The sequence below is a fragment of the Ochotona princeps genome, chromosome 5 (genome assembly GCF_030435755.1).
Source record: "Ochotona princeps isolate mOchPri1 chromosome 5, mOchPri1.hap1, whole genome shotgun sequence".
NCBI classification, from domain to species: domain Eukaryota; kingdom Metazoa; phylum Chordata; class Mammalia; order Lagomorpha; family Ochotonidae; genus Ochotona; species Ochotona princeps.
The window spans coordinates 67323157-67342826 of record NC_080836.1 but is presented as its reverse complement, the minus strand read 5'-3'; the positions used below and the strand labels follow the sequence as shown (position 1 = coordinate 67342826).

General features: G+C 45.4%; 1 protein-coding gene across 2 annotated transcripts in view; it reads right to left on the bottom strand.

Moving 5' to 3' along the window:
• Nucleotides 1-18172, bottom strand: part of MFSD6 (major facilitator superfamily domain containing 6) — a 73995-nt gene extending 55823 nt beyond the window's left edge. The window contains exon 1 of one of the 2 annotated variants that reach the window (XM_058664728.1): nucleotides 18051-18172. The gene's annotated coding sequence lies outside the window, so the exon portion shown is untranslated. Of the gene's footprint in view, nucleotides 1-17509; nucleotides 17916-18050 lie in introns of those variants that run through there. The other variant, XM_058664729.1, reaches the window with a different exon arrangement.
• Between the last annotated feature and the right edge of the window lie 1498 nt (nucleotides 18173-19670).

Sequence of the window (19670 nt, the reverse complement as noted above, 5' to 3'; positions counted from 1 at the left end):
CCCCTCCAATTGAACCACCGGTCTCAGAATTCCAACCATGGAGAGAATCACAGGATCTGTGGTCTGACTGTGGAGTGCATGTGTCAGAACTGTGCCTCCTCAGTTGCTAAGACAAAACAGTGGATGGCATACTCAGATGTACATGGAGGATATGGTAGTCCATTAGGGCCTGCAAAGGATATCTGGTACCACAGCAAAGGAAGGAGGACAGCACAAATTGGACAACTACCACAGCCAACTGTTGACAGCAAATATCTGGGTAAATGGAAACTCTAACATGGATTGCATCAGCCAATAAACCTTGGAAGGATTTCCTCAGCCTCAGCTTGGCAAGATTGACAGCATTTCAGAACTATCAAAACCACTTGAGCAGAACCCTTGGAGCATACTCCACATTGGGGACCCTTGGATGACATCAGGTGGCCATTCCCCATCCCCGGGTCCTGAGGGGGTTGGGAGGTCGGTTATGGCTTCTTCCCCTTTTATCCCCTTGCCTTAGATACAGGAAGAAGAAAAAGAAAATTTAGAAACAATGGTCTCATCCACTTTTCCCTAACCCTCAACCCTTCTCACCCTAATCAACTATGTAAACATCATCAAAAGTAAAAATTTTTTTAAAAGTGCAATAAAAATACATGGTTCTATGATCTGTGTCTTTGCAAAATCAATCATTAAAAGCAGTTACTAATAACCTTATATCATTGACTAAAAATTTTTTCCATAATTTTACAGAATGTCTGACAGCATGACTTCTAGCCAGGTATCCATGGTGGCCTTTAATTAACTGTACACCATAAGTTGACTGCTAAGTCTAACAAGTAGGTCAGAAAATGAGACAAAGTCCCCCTTTGGAGTACATATCCCTGAACTGCCCACCTGATGAAGAATCAATGTCTAAATGCTACACCAAGGTACAAAATATCTAACACCAGGGTGTTGAGTTAAATCTTTTTTTTTATTATTTTAGATGATGTTTACATAGTTGATTAGGGTAGAAAGGATCCAGGGTTAGGGAAAAGCGGGTGTGATCATTGTTTCCAAATTTTCTATTTCTTCTTTCTGTTTCTGGGTGGGCAAGGGGCGAAGGCGTGAAGACAAGGGGAGAAGCCATATCTAGCCTCCCAAATGCCTCAAACCTGGGGATGGGGCATGGCTATCAACCCAGGGTCCCAATGTGGCACGCACTCCAAGGGTTCTGCCCAAGGTGGTTCCAATAATTCTGAAATATTGTTAATCTCACAGGTCCAAGGATGAGGGATCACTTTCAATGTTCACTGGCTGACAGTCAATCTTAGAGTCTCCATTTGCCCAGATATTTGCTGCCATCATTTTTTCTGTCCTCCTTTTTCTAGCACGGTACCAGATGTCCTCTATGGCCTCAATGGCCTGTCATATCCTCCATGTGGATCTGGGCCAACTGTCCACAACTCCATCTTTTCCACTGAGGAGGACCAGTTCCCACAGGTGGACCCAAGGACCCTGGCCAGGTGAACTGGGCCTCGCCAGTCCCCTCACTTCTGGGGCTCACGGACCCGGGCCAGGTAACCTGGGTTCCACCAGGTATGAGTTAAATCTTGATGGGTGACTTTTTTCCAACCTATTCTTTCCTCTTACTCAACTGATTTTTAATTATCGTAAGTCATACAAGGCTTCTATTATTACCTAAGTCTAGATGTGAAATTATCCTCAAAATAACAACAAATGTAAAGCAGTTAAGGAAATGCCCTGTAATACAACATTCAATGCTTTCTAGCATGAATGACACACTCAGTAACTTTGACATTAATTTCAAAACTAGAATACAAAAATAGTTTAAATTTAGGAAATTCTGAGACTCAATATATCAGGTCATATTTAAATAAAAAAGAAACTAAAACTTGGAGAAATTACATTGTCAACAGAGTTATAAAGTCTAACCACGGACCCCGTATAATCACAGGATCAGGAGTAGACAGGCAGACTGCTGGGTGCTTGGCATGGCTATCACACCAAGTGGGATGACTGCAGCCCAGAACAGAATGCCTGCATTAAAATCCTGGTCCCACTACCAATTTCAGCTGCCTGTTAATGTGCACTCTGGCAGGCAGCAGGTAAAGGCTTGAGTAATCAGGTGCCTGGCACTCACACGGCTCAAGTGGTTGTGTTTTGGGTTCCTGGCTTCCAACTAGTACAGCTCCAGCTACTGTGGTCATCTAGAGGTGTAGGCCAATGTACCAAAGTGGTCCCTCTTTCTCGCTCGCTCTCTCTCCTAAACAAAGTGAAGCAGCCTTTTTAAAGAAGGAAACAAACCAAAAAGCACCCCATAAAAAAGTGAAGTGGCTCCTAAAATAGGGCAACTTAAACTGAGTTATATTCAGCATGTTATAAAAAATTGATACAGCATGTATAAAGACCAATAAAAACATTTATATACTTTAGGTGGTTTGCAAAGTAACAGGAGGCTTTGTTTATTAAGAGGTTGATAAGAGCTGAATGTTTGTGTCCCTCCAAAACCCCTAAGCTGAAGTCCTGACTGCCCATCTGATGGTGTTGGAAGATCCTGGGGACCCTGGTTATCCCTGTGAATAGATAAACACCCTTAACAGAACAGGAAGACAGAGCAGTCTCCTTCCACAGGCACTTGCTAAGGAAAGCCTAGGCAAGGACACAGCAAGTAAGTCTACAGGCTTGGAAGTGTGCCCTCACCAGAAACCACATCCACAGGCACTTCTACCTTGGACTTTCCAAGCTACAGAACCGTGAGAACCAAACTGCTGTGTAAGCCACCAGGATGAGAATCCTCACAAGCTTCATGGAAAATGTGTATTGTGGAAAAAAAAAAACCACACAAAGATTCCAGGACATTTTGCATTAATTGAGACCATCCAGGCCTGCTGAGGTCTTGGCCACACGTTCAGGTAGGCAGCACCAACATTGCCCACCCATTTCCTAACTGATTGAGAGGCCACTAATGGGGAACATCTTACCAGTAGGCTCCCCGCCGAACAAGGAGGGGTCAAGGAAGGCTTAAAATCCCAAGACCCTTCCTCAAACCTTTGGTGTCTCTCTCTCTCTCCCAGCTTTCCCTCTCCCTGTCCTGCTCACCTGATCCCTTCGCAAATAAACTTTTCTGTCTGCAACAGATTCCCAGCTTTTTATTTCTATACTAAGCTGAGGAAAGAACCCACTGGGCATTTCTGGAAAAACTTTTGAAAAACAAAAACTGAAAAATGAAACTATAACCTGGGTCACACCAGGTCAAAGCCAGGGGCCCAAAACTCACTCTAGATGTTTTAATTCCTTTCTTCCCAGGAGCCTTCTCATGTCCCCTCTCATGGATGGCATGTTTGTTAAGCAACTGAAGTAGATCAATGCAGGAATCACCAACATGAATCCACTCATCTAATAGTTTGTGTGGAATTCTGCCCAGGCAAGCTTTTGTCAAAGGAAAAAGCATTTCAGGTTGTCCACAGAAAAGTAAGAGCTTCTCTGGACAATCTCTGCCTTAGGTCCGTAATTAGTCCTAAGCAGTTATGGAGGGCTTTTGCTTACTTTTTAGAACAGCAAGCAAAGCTTTCTCACCTAGCACACGATAACGGTAGTAATTAATACCACTACTGTGAAAACACAACAAAGCCTTTCCCAGTCATTCAAACAGCAAGTATTTGTGCATTATTGATGAGAGGCAATCAAATCATTCTTGTTAAAATTGATAGCTTTCTCATTAAGCATTTAAATTATGATGGTTCAAACATATGTTGGTATCCATAAATACAGGTGTATGGAAATGTATTCATCCTTTGAAAACAAACCACAAAACAAACAAAAAAATCTGAGACCTGAATACATTTTTTGGATTATTAACTTCCAAAGGTCAGATCTGTGTTCATGATTATAATGTGTGCCATGACGAGGACGAGGAGGACACAAGCCCTGGTGACACAGAAGCGATGTGGTTTCTCACACTATCGCACCGGTATCTCAATGCTGCCCAGACACCGGGACAGAAGTTGCAAAACAGGAAAATGTACTTGATGAGCCCTCAGGGTGGCTCTACCTAGTTAGCTGTTCCTGGCCCTTGTCAGAGTGACAGAGCAACATGCGTCCCAGCATGGGACACCAGCCTCAGCTGCAATTTAGCCTCAGCACAGACACAGGGAAATGACTGTTCAAAAACAAAGTGCTGACTTTTACACATGACATTTAAGGAAAGAGATTTATTTATTTATTTACAGTCAGAATTATAAAGAGGCAGAGAGATGGAGATGGAGGAGTAGGGGGGAGAGAAAGATTCTTTCATCTGCTGGTCACTCCCTAGGTGGCCACAACGGCCAGGTTGAGCCAAGCAGAAGACAGGAGCCAGGAGCTTCCTCCAGGTCTCACATGGGTGGCGGAAGCCCTAACACTTGGCCCATCCTCTCCTGCTTTTTCCAGGCCAGTAGCATGGAGGTGAAACCAGAAGTGGAGCAGGCAGGACACAAACTAGCGTCCATATGAGATGTGGGCATTGCGCACAGGCTGGGACTTTCTACCTGCTATGCTACAATGCTGGCCCCAGATTTACAACACTCCAGAACATTCAGTTAAAACCCTAGCATTTTCAAGAACCAAGCTCTCTTCAGACATACAGCAGGCAATGTTAACCTAATGGACCCTTTTTAAAAACAGTCTGACTTTAACATCTGCTAAACATACAGCCAAAATTACAACATAAAAATTTAATCTTGGTTTTGCAACAGTCACACAGCCCAAAGCGGCATTTAAGTACGATTATTTTGGAATCTTTCCCTGCCTTTTGGGGTATTTTAACCTGGCTCCTCTGCGGCTGAGACAAATGGTGAAAAAATCCCAACTTGTGCTGGTCCCGAGTCCCCCTTCCAGCCAGCCACTTCAGCACTGCACCCAACAGCATTCCACGGGCATGGAAACCCCTGCCAGCAACCAGAGCCTGCCACGCTAGTCCTGCTCAGGGCTCCTAGAGACACCTGCCTGCCAGATGAGAAACAAACTGCTCTCCACAGCACCAACTGACCCTTACCCTGTGGCTGCCCTATCTCAACAACATATTTCTATTTCCATTGGTGCTCAAGGGGCTACAAAATTATCATTATTATTACTAACACAACACAACAATTCAAGTAATATTTGCTATCGGTTTGGCACGTATTAACTACTTTAACCCTCTCAACAGTTCTTATCCACTTTTTAGATGAGGAAAATGAAGTACAAAGATAGCAAATAATTACTCCAAGGTCACGCACAGAGGACGTAAAAGAGGTGGGATTCAAACCTGGAGAATCTGCTCTTAACAAGTCTAGCCTAAGAATGCCTGTGCAACTATCGGGGACATCAAGACCTTGGACTTCAAAGCCATGCATTACAGCTGGCAAGAGGAGTCTAACAAACAACAAAACATCAACTAAAAATGAAAGAGTGAAATCACGAAGCAGCAGCCATCTAGCTCTTCATAACCAACAAACAAGAAATGTTACAAATAGAGCCACTCTTGTAGTTCTGAGTAGAAAGTTCACACTTCAGGTTATCACAGAAATGAAGGATTTAACTTGAAACCTGAAAGACAGATAGGATTTACCTTTAGGCAAGGCTAAGTGGAAAACCATCCCAAGTGGAAAAGATTTACACCGGGGCTGAAAGGCACACGAGGCTACCAAACAGTAATGGATTATAGAAGACCTTAAATATCTGACTGAGGAATGACAGAACACAGAGTAACACTAGAATTACAGAGAAAACGCAGAAATTCATTGTTTAAAAAACTAGAGCTATAAATTCTGCCCAGCTGTGACAGAGAAAATGCACATGGTGACCCACGGTTCACCTGATGATGGCGAGGCAGTCCCTGCTCTCATTGCCCAATGGCAAGAGACGGAGTGCACACGGGCACCACACACTGTAGGAAATGTTAATCCAAGGAGGCAAGGTGACTTAAAGTCCGGGCAGTGGGGATGACGAAGACTTCAGATACTCACAGAGGCATCTCAGAAAGGGGGACAAGGGACTGACCCCATAGCAGTAGAAAGGCTGTAACCTGGCTGTTGCTGCAGGCTTTCTGGCCCCAGACAAGCTCTTCCCAGAGGCTTTGCTTCCTCACCTACAAAATGAGGAAGTAAATAACACTGTTCCACTGGAGTAGCTGTGAGTGTGCAAAAAAACAAATGCAGACTGAACTCTTAGCATTATGCCTCTCCTATATTCAGAACCTGGAGGTACTAATACTGATTTCCTTACTGAAGAAAATTAAGCAGGAAGGCAGAATGGCAGTCTCTGTATCTTTCATAGGCCATCAGTGCTGCCGTGTGGAAAACAGCTTGCAATTTCCTTAAGTGCAACCCCCAGTAAGCTAAAGAGCTGAACTTTGGGCGCACTAGTCTTACTGATGGCAGGAACTAATGCCCTCTGAGGATATCACTTCAGAACACAGAATGCTTTCTGAACAGAACTGAATGCAACCTGTTATAATCTCTGCAAACACAACAGACTTAACTAATCTTCCTGACTTCTTCCTCTCCTTCTCTGAGCTACTATAGGATCGAAACGTTAATGTTACTGCAATCTTCATGCTGATACCTGTGGTCTGCCCTTGAAAAAGGGATCCAAAACACAGATGCCCCTGACAGATGCCCCAAACCCTCAACAAATACTGCTTTTGACAACCACCTGATGACAATACACACAGGAGATATGTGTAAAGTTGTGATCAGAGATTCATTTTGGGAAGTGCAGCAAAGAGAAGTCAAGGTTGCCCTTTTGGCTTTGACAAATCAGTGCCTCTCTGAGCCACCTCCTCTTCATCAAACAGAAATAAAAATACAGCTCCTTCACAGAGCAGTTCTAGGGCTTTAAAAAATGTATGGAAAGCCATTTTGCTAATTCAATAGGAATATTAGGTCGTGGTTGCACTCCAATTCCAGGGTATTTAACTAAAACCCCAACCCTACAGTAGGTGTTCTGGAACAGTATGCTAAGCCACCAGTTGGGACACCCACAGCCCAATAGGACTCTCAGTTCATGTCTTGGCTATTCTGCCCTTCTGATGCAGCTTTCTGCTAATGCACCCTGGGAGGTAGCAGGTGATGCCCAAGTCCTGGGAGCCCTGGTGCCCATGTGGGAGACCTGGCTGTAGTTTTGGGCTCTTGGCTTCAGCTCAGACTAGACCTTGCTCTTTGAGGGTATTTGGGAAGTGAGCCAGCAGGTGTAAAGATAGAGTAATGATTTCTACCCCCACCCTCTAATACTCTGATCTCAAGAAGATAAAAATAAATTACTCTAAAAGACAAATCCTGAGGCTTATTTTGCAATTATTCCAGAAGCATTCTTCTCAAGTGAGTGCTTCAGAATTCTCTGGCACCACCCTTGAATTGGGCTAGAATTTTAAGCATCTACGCTCATGCAGCTGTTCATGGCCACTTCCAGGCACACAGCCTTATGGGAAGCTGGAAACACTGGGTCATCAGAGAGAACTCTGTTGTGCCACAGACTGAAATGAAAACTAAGTATTTCCAGGCCAGAAATAAGTATTCACTTAAAATACAGTCCTATAGGACACTGAGATTTGTAACATCATAAATCTGGAAGAATCTGCAATCCTCTAACATTTCTCTATATATGCTTAAAAAAAAAAAAGAAAGGAATTCTTTTGATGTCCTAAGGGTGGACGAAATAGCTTTCAGCCATAAAGGTAGCATTAGCAATAAAAGCCCAGTAAATTTTTGCCTTCATTTTGTGAAAAGAAAGATTAAAATGTCAATGAAATGCTTATAACTTTGGTCCTTTAAAATGTTATCAACCAACAACCAAGGAAGCAAACTCCTAGTTATTTCTTGTAGGCCTGTGCTTAAATACCATGCCAACACAGCACAGTTTGTAATATAAATCTGAAGCAGCCCCAGAACTTCACTCCCTTCTACCTTTCAAATAAACATCCTGTCTTAAAACAGGCCTGAGGGGAACAGCAAGCCACAGTGCACATTATAGCATGAAAAAAACTTTGGCAGTCATTTATATCTTGTGAATTTCTTCAACAAAAGATTCAACAGATATTCAAGACGAGAATCAAAATTAAATCTGCTGCTGATCCTGTGACTCTGCTTGTTGAGAAGGAAGGATTTAAGGGTGTCGCAGAGCTTTTGAAAGGAGAAGCAATGCATATTTCTCTTTCCCTAAACACCAAGGCTGGCGTAGTCAGGTGGGAACTGTTTAGGGTAACCAAAACAATCTACAAGCAGGGTTCCTAACATTCATTGTTCTTCAGTTGCTGAAGCTTAGAAACCCTTTCCCCGTTGAAACAATGTGACAAGTAATGGTGAGTTCTCCAGTTAGTCAACTTTAAGAATGCAGAGAGGATGGCCTACCTGCTAAAGTCCTCGTCCCGGGATCCCATATGGGCGCCGGTTCCAATCCGAGCAACCCCACCTCCCATCCAGCTCCCTGCCTGTGGCCTGGGAATGCAGTCGAGGACGGCCCAAAGCTTTGGGACCCTGCATCCGCGTGGGAGACCTGGAAGAGGTTCCTGGTTCCCGGCTTCGGATCAGCGCAGCACCGGCCATTGCGGCTCACTTGGGGAGTGAATCATTGGAAGGAAGATCTTCCTCTCTGTCTCTCCTCCTCTCTGTATATCGGACTTTGTAATAAAAATAAATAAATTTTGAAAAAAAAAAAAGAACGCAGAGTGCATACCTTGTAAATGCTTCCTGCTTTTCAATTTAGGATGTCAGCAGCACTCACCCAGGCGTCCCCATCCGCAGCATGAAGTCCAAGCCTGGATCCCAGCCTTGGACCACAGCAGGGAGCCTGGGAGCAGCAGCCACCGCCACCAGGGAGGAGGGCATAAGGAGGGAGGGGTCCAACTTGCTGGAAACATGCCTTCACTGGGAATGGTCCTTGAGAGCCTTAAATAAATGTATCACACACACAGTGTTTTGTTGTCTTCCTATGTACAACTGTACCTCAAAAAGTTCATGGAAAATGAAAATAACGTTTTGTTTTTGGTGCAAACCATTTTTGAAGTTTACACATAATTTTTTAGAAGGTGTATTTTCCATTAACTTTCTGAAGATGTAACTCACTGTGAGCATTCACTCACCAGTTTTTTCAGATAAGAATGTAACAGGGCAACTAGGATCATGCAAGGGAAATCCCCTAACAGCAAAATAGTGTCTTCAGACTGTTTAATGATTGTAGGACAAGTAAAAAGTTAGGAGACAAGAGGAAGGATAGAAAGTATTCAGAACATTCCAGACCACAGCAAAATTAGGAGGCCCCACAAACTGATGCGATTTGAAAGCTGTCTACAATATTATCAAACCATTGACTATTTTAGTGAATATAAATTTGTCCCAGGATATTCACACTAGAGACCTAACTTTTTCAAGGCATAAAACAAAAGATTTTGAAAGGCTGACATTGACAGCAGTTTGCTAAAGGTTTTACAGAAGATTTTTCCTCAATAAACTATACCATGCTACATTTCAGAAGCAATTTAAACAGAAGGCATATGACCAGTTTGGGATGGTTTATGGATTAAGTCTATGTGAATCCCTCTTTCATCCACAAATCCATAAACTGAAATGTTTTTAATAAAGGACTGACATGAATGAACATGAGTACAAGGACTACATGACTTAAAAATACTATAACAAACAGATCATGAAAAAATAAGAATTATAATGAGAAAACAGCCCCAATTCTAGACATTACTAACACAGTATGCAGTCATAGCAATAGCATATGTGTGATGCTAATACTATATTTGCAATGTGTCTTGATTACGGTTGTAATGAAGAGGATATTATTTGTTAATTTTGAGACTACTAGACACCGAGAAGGTTAAGAGTGCTAAAGAAAGCACAATTTGTCATAAAGCAGGGCATCTTGATGGAATTTCTAGAAGCTTTGGGGGCAGGCATTTGGCACAGCTGCTAAGATGCTGCTTATGACATCCGCATCCCACAGGGAAGCACCTTGTCATCCTGGTTCCACTTCCAATTCCAGCTTCCTGGTAATGTGCACCTGGGAGGCAGCAGGCTGAGGTCCACATGTCTGCATCCCTACCACCAACTTGGGAGACTTCATTTCCAGGCTCCTGGTTTCAGCCCAGCCCATCAGGGCTACAAGAAGGCATTTGGGGAGTATCTCAATGCATATAAGGTTCTCTCAAAAAATATATAATTACATTTTTTTAAAAATACAGGTTATTATTTTTCAGATAGATCTTTTATATCTAAAACAGATCTCAAGGCATAAAACATATTTTCCTACAGGCACGTATATAAATGTAATTTTTTCCTTACATTTCTAAATACATTAGAAATAATTTACAATCAGCACATTCCATTATATTTGATCTAAAATTGCTTCATTTTCTTAAGCTGTGAGAAATCTGATCAACTTAGGTGCAGTTAACTCTTACGTTATAATTCTTCTCAGAAAAGGTGTCTTCCCCAGTCCCTGAACCAGAAGAGCTACTAAAATAAACATGCCTTTCCAATGCCTGTAAAGATGCAGACACTCAATGCAAGGGGGCATGAGGACAGATAGCCAATCCCACTCACCAGCAGAAGTATAAGCTTTCGAGAAAGCAAAGATTTAAGTGGAAAGATGTTCACTGCACTGGTATTCATAGTAATCAAAACTGAAATAAGAAATCAGAAAGAAAGTAAAGTAAAAAAAAGTCAGTAAAGTAAGTAAATTATGATTATTCCTATCACAGGAAGGGAAATTTGTGTGGGAAAATTCATTGCACTAAGTGGGAATAAAAAGGAGGACATAAATTTCTATGTTTAGGGAAGAGTTTATATTTACAAGTCTATGTACTACACACAAAATTCATCATATGAAACTACATGAAGAAAATATTACCAAAATGTTAGTAGGCTTTTCTCTGTGAAGTAAAATTAACAGCTAGCCTTTTTCTTGCATTTGGCTTAATTTTTCTTAAATGAGCATTTATCACATTTAAGATATAAACTTTTGGGCCCAGCATGATAGCCTAGTGCCTAAATCTTTATCCTGTATCTGCCAGGATCCCATATGGGCGCCAGTTCATATCCTGGCTGCTCCACTTCCCATCCAGTTCCCTGTCTGTGGCCTGGGAAAGCAAAGATGGCCCAAAGCCTTGGGACTCTGTATTTACATGGGAGATCCAAAAGAAGCTCCTGGCTTCAGATTGGCTCAGCTCTGGCTGCTGCCGCCACTTGGGCAGTGAATTAGCAGACAGAATATTTTCTGTCTCTCCTTCTCTCTGTACATCTGCTTTTCCAATAAAAATACATTTTAAAAAATACATATTTTACACATTATTTATTAACAAGAGAGGGGCCAGCCTTCTGGTGCAGTAAGCCAAGCTGCCACTATAAGGCCAGCATCCCACAGCAGAGTGCCAGTGTGAATGCAGGTTGCCCGGCTTCCAACCCGGTTCCCTGCTGATGGACCCAGGAGAGCAGCCAAACGTGGCCCAGGTATTTAGGACTCTGCCAGCCAGGTGGGAGATCCACGTGAAGCTCTGGGCTCTTCAGCCTGGTCCAGGCCCGGCTACTGTGGCCATTTACACAGTGAATCAGCAGATGGAAGACAGATCTCTCCCTTCACCCCATCACCTGGCCTTTTAAGTAAATTTTTAAAAACAAGTAAGTAAATACAGAAATCTTTTTTTTTTTTTTTTAAGATTTTTTATTATTATTGGAAAGCCAGATATACAGAGAGGAGGAGAGACAGAGAGGAAGATCTTCCATCCGATGGTTCACTCCCCAAGTGAGCCGCAACAGGCCGGTGCGCGCCGATCCGATGCCGGGAACCTGGAACCTCTTCCAGGTCTCCCACGCAGGTGCAGGGTCCCAAATCTCTGGGCCGTCCTCGACTGCTTTCCCAGGCCACAAGCAGGGAGCTGGATGGGAAGTGGAGCTGCCGGGATTAGAACCGGCGCCCATATGGGATCCCGGCGTGTTCAAGGCAAGGACTTTAGCCGCTAGGCCACGCCACCAGGCCCTAAACACAGAAATCTTAAGGGCATTTCAGAAAGCTCATGGAAAATGGATTTGAATGTTTATTCTGGTGAAAAACTTTGAAATTCATGCAAATGTGGGGGTGTTCAAAAAGTCCATGGAAAAATGAGAAAACTATGTCAATAGATTTCAAGTTTCTTTGGGCACCAAAACAAATACATTTATTCCATTGCCCTGGACATTTTGCAGTGCTCTTGATTCGTGTCCCAACTGGAACCCCTTGATCCTGGAGTTCCTAGCTCATAGTATTGTCAGGTGGAAAGCCTGACTCAACCACTTGGGAACTTGGGTTTCCCAGCCACAGAAAGGCTGGAGACATTAAGATATTGTACCTTCAACAGAGAGTCTGACTGCCATCCTTATTCTTCTGAAAGTACAAAAAAAAAATCTTTCACTGATACCCCTCATAAAGGTAGACTGGGAAATCAGTTGTTCATTTAATAAAATTTTGCAGACAATTTTTAAAAGATTTATTTTTATTACAAAATCAGATACATAAAGAGGAGAGGAGAGACAGAGAGGAAGATCTCCTGTCCAATGATTCACTCCCCAAGCAACCGCAATGGCCAAAGCTGAGCCGATCTGAAGCCAGGAGCTCTGAGCCTCTTGCAAGTCACTCACACAGGTGCAGGATCCCAAGGCCTTGGGCCGTCCTCAACTGCTTTCCCAGGCCAGCAGGGAGCTGGATGGGAAGTGGGGCAGCTGGAATTAGAACCAGCACCCATATGGGATCCTGGCATGTTCAAGGCAAGGACTTTGGGCTGCTAAGCTACTGCGCTGGTCCTGCTGACATAATTTTAAAAGATAATTAAGCAGACACTCCACAACATAGGTGTAGCCCTCTGGGTCTACTGGATTAGGTCGTAGTCAAGCAGAACAGGACATTTCTCCAAACTCCCTCTGCATGCTTACTGCACAGCTTTTGTGCTTTGTCTTGCAGGAGAGAAACCTTGATTAACTTGGGTTCAAGTCTGCAAAAGCTCACACCAAAGTACCCACAGTAGCTGTGAGAGGATTCCCAGCCTGGCTCCCAGATGCCTACCCCTACCACTGTTGTGGGGTCCAGGGTGCTCTAGGAATTGTGGCTTCTTGGGGCCATATCTGCCTTCCTTACTTTTTGATGCAGTGGACTCTCCGTATGTGGGGACGCTGCTGTATCCCGGCTCACGCTGAGTTGGCCATAGAACAAGCAGAAGGCACTGTAAGGTGGAGTGCAGAACTTTCTACATAACCCCTCAAGGCAGCTCAACAGCAGTCCAAACTCACTACTCACTTTCCCTTGGCACAATTAACCCACAAATCAGGCTTGTTCAGGCAGCACCAGTTCCTCTTTCTAGTTCTCCTTTCCAACCTCCAAGAAGTCACCTCAGAGCTCCCTGTGGCCACTGCTCACTCACAGCGGACCCCAGGTCCACTTCTGGATTGAGATCAAAGACTTCCACATGTTTTGGACTTTCCTGTTTTCTGTGAGCAGAAGGTTCTCTGACTGTGTGTTCCACGTACATCAAAGAAAGGGGACTCTGTCCACTCCCAAATTCAATCCCTCTGTACAGGCCCTGACCATGATTTTTCTAATATCCTGAACTTCTTCCCATTTTTGTCCCATTCCCTCCAATTCCATTTTCTACATCCTAAACAGGACCATGGGATCCTGAGCCACCACAGAGCTCTCCTTCACAATCCAGACTCCAGCATTCCTGCAGCCCGTCAGCACCCCATCTGAGCCACGTGCACTCTGCTGGACCACGCTACTGTGAGTACACATCACACTAAAGATATCCAGTTTTTCCTTTTTAACTGATAAAAATGGTTGTTATCTATGGAATATTATGTGGCCTTTCAGTGTACAGATAATGTCCAAATCAGGGTAAACATTTATCTCCTCAATTATTTTCTCTTATAGTGAAAATACCCATTTGATCCTTTCCTCTAGCTTTTTTTAAAAAGTTACATGGTAAACTATCATTATCCATAATTAACTCTACTCTGCAACAAAACCTTGAGTGTGGTTTCTGTTGGTGCCCAGGTAAGGGTGTGTGTGTACTTTTTACACAGTAGGTACATTTATGTACTCAAGTAAGGCAAGATTTAAGCGTTCCACTTTTTTAAAGCTATTTGTTTTCTTTCTTTTTTGGCCTCTGTACCAGTAATTAAACATCACAGAATATGACACCAAGGGTTTCCAAAAGCTACCCAGCCAGCTAATTTACTTGAGAAAACAACATTTTATGAAAAAGGAAACAATGTCTTGCAAATAAAGTATATCTATAAAGTAAATGTCACCAACTCAAACCATGAGACTAAACATTGGATACCATGTCATTCAGAATTCAGAAAATCAGGCTGGCCCAAGCCCCTCTCATTCCTAGAATGCAGGCAAATCCAGTCAACAGCCACACTGAGCAACTGACCACGGAAGAACTATCGCCCTGCTGAGGACATGTGGCAGATGTGCTGTCTGCTCCTTCAGGAGGCCAAACGCTGCGCCCTGGGAAATCCCATGCTGGTTTGCCTTGAGGAAGAAAAGTTTTACCCACACTGGCTTTGTAATGAGGTAAGAATATGTACCTGGGATCCTTAAAGAAACTACTAAACACCTATATCAAAGGATTCAGAGTTGCTTCTACCTAACATATAATTAGAACTTTGAGTGAAACTTTACATGACACCTAAAGTTGTCAAAATATCTCTTCTGCTAAATAATTTTAGAAGTGGGCAGTCGGCAGAGTGGTGAAGGCACAACTTGGCACGCCTGCAGGTCACACTGGGAAGCCAGAGTTAGCATCCCGGCTCTGCTGTGAACCCCAGCTTTCTGCCCATGTGCAGAAATGGAGTGACTGGCCAGCAGGGGAGAGTTCTAACACCAGCCCCGGAGCCCCTGCCACCTCAATGGGAGAGCCGCCTGAGTCCCGGGTTCCTGGCTTCAGCCCGGCCCAGTCCTATGCTGCAGGCATTTGGGAAGAGAACCAGCAAATGAAAGGTCTTTGTCTTCTTTCTTTCTGCATTTCCAATAAAACGAAAATAACTGACAATTTCAAAGATGAAAAATGAAACAAAATTTAGGATTACTTCTCAGGCTTAGCTGCTACATTTATTCTGAACCATGGTTATTCAGATTTCCTTCATGCATAAAATAGGAACACAGGTTTTTGCTCTTAAAAATCTGAACCTATTTGATTCTGTATTTCTAAGTCAGAAAAGAAATGAATTCATTTTTAAGGATTCCAAGAAGCAAATTTTTGCTCATTTTACTGGGCAGAATTGTGGAGGCCAAATCATAATACATTAGACTAACTTGCCTTAAACTGTTGCTAAACAAATTGCACCTGAAGTCATTCAGAGTGCTGGAATTTCATGAGACGACACAACAGGCAAATAGATTTCTCCCACTCCTACCTTCTCTGCCAGTCTGTTTGGGGAAAAATAAGCATGCATCCAAAGACTGCATCAACTAGCAAGACCAGGAAGAAATTCTGTCACCTTAGTCTAGCAGACAAATTTGCTGTATGCATCAAATCACTCCTGGCAGAGTAGAAAATTGGCAGCTCTAGTATACAGACCAGTGACACTTTGCTTCCACACCTACTGTTCCCAGAATGCCACCCATCTCTTGCTTCTCACTGTCTCCTTTCACTTCGTTAATCACATTACACAGTTTAGACACATCCAACTTTCTCCCCTTCGGATTTTTACAAAGTGAATTAATGCTAGTCTTTTTCCCTTTCTGGTTTATATAAGAGTATATTTCAAACAAAAGTTTTAAACCCAAGTATAACTTTATAAGGGGAAAAACAAAAACATCATCTTATGCCCACCCCATGCCACTACTTCAAGTAAGCCACTGGCCACAGTTTTGTGGCAAGGTGTACAGGTGACTGCATGCAGGCTGTGGGTCTGCAGCTCACACTTTTCACTTAATTTATCTAGATTTCCCCCAAGCCAATGCATTAAAGCAGAGCTGACATTTTATTGCATTTCTGCCTTTCCCCACAAGACTGCTTCCTCCAGATTTACTGAATAGAAAAAGAAAGAAAACAGAAGCCCTACCAGCCTGATAACAAATGTGTCACTGGCAGTATCAGTTTTTTTTTTTAAATTCATTTCAATATAAAAATGGTGAAAACAAAACAAGTAAACAATGCCTTCATACATTATGAATATTCAGATATCCCATGTGGATCAGTGTGAACACACGTAATACACATATGTTGCAAAGAAAATATACAAAGGCAAGAAGTGACGGAAGGCATATGCATGGGCAGGGAAGCTTACTGGGTCCAGAGTAGGGAGGGGCACCAAGTGGAAATTTCCTGGAGCCAGAGACCCAGGAACAAACAGAACTCCACCTCTTTCTGATTGTACAGTTAGTGTAAATGCTATAACCTTTCCTCACTCCCTTTTCAATCATGAGCAGTATTAGAAGAAAGACTTATCTTACAGAGATTTTCAGATGGTGTCTTCAGTTTAGTGAGTGCTCAAAAAATGCCTCTTAATAATCCCAAAATTGGATATAATAGAATGGATGATCCAGTACCCACCATGCCAAACACCAGTAAGCTTTGCAGTTTCGTCAGGTTCCATCTGCCTCCATGTTTTCATACCTTTCTGCATAAACACAGAAAGTGTTTCACTAATAAATGACTGTCTCCAGGCTAAGCAGCACTAAGGCATTACTGAAACACAATCTTTCCTCCCCCACTACCCCAGAGGTCAGTAACTACCAAGAAATGAACAAAACTGTCCTCCATGTCGACTAAAGACCAGAAACGCAAAGTATCAAAAAATCAAGCCTCCCAAGAACACACACTGGAACATCTTTCACTGAGCACACCCCTGCAGCTGGCTAGAGCGCATGACTGGGGAAGAGACCACGTACTGCCAACACCAGGGACCTACCCAAACTCCCTGGACTCCATGATGTTACTCAGCTGTGTGGTCACTCACCCTTCACACTCGTCTATGCTTAGGAAGCTAGAGGGCCATAGAATCACTGACTTCTAGGTGAAGGTTTGGCCATTAGACTACGCAATCATCTCCTTCCCACACGTGAGCAAACTAGGACTGAAGAAGATGGGACATACCGCAGGACACACAACTATTCCTATTGATAACCCACCGGCATTGGCCCTCCCCTCTGTAAGACTCTTTTCCTAAACTGTCTGTAGGGTAAGGAATTTTGTGTTCCGGCAGTTCCATACGGTGCTTATTCACTATGTGGGGATGAAAGGAAATGTTTCGAATGGCTGTGGGAGGCAAGATGCACCATGTGCCGACCTTGAGAATAATTAATCCACCTGTCTGTCCACTTGGGGAAAGGATAAACGAGGGGGAGGTTGCATTTTAATTTTTTTCACCTGAACCAACCAAGAAATCAAATCCCTAGGACCCAGGACTAGCAGCCCCCATGACTACCCACAAGGGACTGCTGGAACCCCTAGACCAAGTTGAAGTAAAGAAGCAGGAGGTGTTGGAATCTCCCAAGACGGCTGCGGGCAGAGGGGAGAAGTCACCTGGCGAAACAGGCGGTGTCGATGTCTTCCTCCTGCCTCACAGGAGGCCAGCTCCTCGTCCCCTTGGCTGCGGGGCTGGTCGCGTCTCTCGCGTTCTCCCGGGGATGTTTACAGCAAGGGTACCAGAGAGGCTCGGCCGGTAAGGGCCTGCCCCTTGGGGCCCACTCCTCGTCCCCAACACCGGCTGCCGGCGCCCGGCGAGGGCTCCCTGGGCAGCGCCTTTGTTTTCCCGACTCCAATTACGTTTGCGGAAGTGCTGCCCGCGCCAGGAGCACCCGCGGCAGCCTCCTCCAGCACCCCCACGAAGATGACACCCGTCCTCGCCCACCCCTCCCAAGCTGTGGGGGATGGCCCTGCGTGACTGGCGAGAGAGCGAGCAAAGCCGGCCCGCGGAAACACTCCAGCCAACCTCCCTCCCCGGGAGGCCCTCCTCTCTCCCACCCCACCCCCGGCAGCAGGTGCGCGCGGCCCGCGGAGGGAAGAGCGGGTGCCGGGGCGGAGCTGCCGGGCCGCCCCCTCCTCGCGAGCCCGGCCGACTCACCTAAGGCGGCGGCGGCGCTCAGCTGCGCCCGGCGCGGCGAGCCCTCTTCCCCGGGCGCAGGGCGGCGGCTCGCGGCGGCGCCGGGGCGGCGGCTGTCCAGGCGGGGCGCACCATCTCGGACCGGCTCGCCGGTTCCTGGGGGCTGCGGCGGGCGGAGCCGGACAGGGCGCGGCGGAGGGATGCGGGCAGGGTGGGGTGACCTGCAACCGCGGGCCTGGAAACCGCTGCCGCCACCTTTTCTCCTCCTCCTGCTACGCGGCCAGGGCCTCCCAGTCGCTGCCGCGCTCAGCCCCGGCTGGACCCGTTTCTGGGCTGGGTGCCGACGACCCGCCGCCAGGTGCAGCGCTCCGCCTCCTGCGGCGGCCGCGACGGATGCGTCGGCCGCCCCCTCCCGGTCTCGCGCGCACCCCTGCGGCCCCGCGGGACCCCGGGCCTCAGGTCGGCCGGGAAGGTGCACGGAGTAGAGGACGACCGCGGCGGGTGGCGCCCCGCAGCTTACAAGCGCGCACCCCGGCCCCAGGTCAAACCCCCACCCCCATGCCCGGGCACACGAACAGTTCCAGCCCGGGCGCATGGGCGGGCGTCGGCCTTACGCGGTGGTTAGGCTGGCGGTCGTGTCATGAGCGCGTTCTCAGAGCCAGGCCCGGCGTTATCCTGGGTCTCTGGTTGACTAAACTATATTCAGACAACCCTGAGAGAAGAGCTGGGCCGGGGCCGGGAGGCAGACAGCCTGGTGAGGCGCGGACTCGTTGGCGACAGGTACGCTGAGGCCGAAATGCTGGCTGGATGAAAGGCACACTGCCACGTTAAAGTGATATTTTTAGTCAGACTCTCAGAGACCGTGGGAAGAGTGGCGTGGTTTAACAGGTTGTTCCTTGTGCAAGTCTTTCAGTGCCGGCTCCTGTTCCAGGGGAGTTCATGGTCTCATCTGGCAACAATAACACAGCCATAGTGGTAGCTGACCTATGTGAATGTGTACCGTGTGCGATATTGTTGGAGCTTTGTCTCAATCTTCTGTGCCTAAGTACCGGTATTCTCATTTTATAGCTGACCAAACCGAAGCGACAAGTAAGTGTACCTAGTCAGAGTTAATACATAGAAAGAGAAAAGGGGAACAAAAAAAGGAGGGGGGAGAGCTGGCTTCTTTTATTCTCCAGGCTTTCATCAGCTCTTCCCCATAAAATCGTGCCGAGTTCATAGTCTGGGAAGCTTCACAATTTGGATGCCCTCTTTTGGAAGAACAAAACAATTAGCTGCCAGGCTGGGCCCTTTGCAGAGTCTACATGGGTTCTTGAAGCTTAAGCCGTACGGCCTCTTGGTAAATGTGCTTGCAACAATGCTATAGAAAAGCATAACAAGTATAGGCCCTAGTGCTAGGCTGTCTAGGAAAATTCCAGGGTGGCTGTAGGGCACAGAGGAAGACCTGTCCTGGTGTGGCCTGGAAGCAGCTGCTTCCTGCTGCAGCAGGTGGAGCTAAGCACACCTCTGAAGTACTAATAGGGAGCTGTTAGGACAGAGGCTTCATTGGTCTTATCTTTCTAGCTATTGAAAAAAAAAAACAGTTCTCTAAAGATAGGAATGGACTACAGATCTGACTGGTTCAGGTCGCTCCTGCTGATG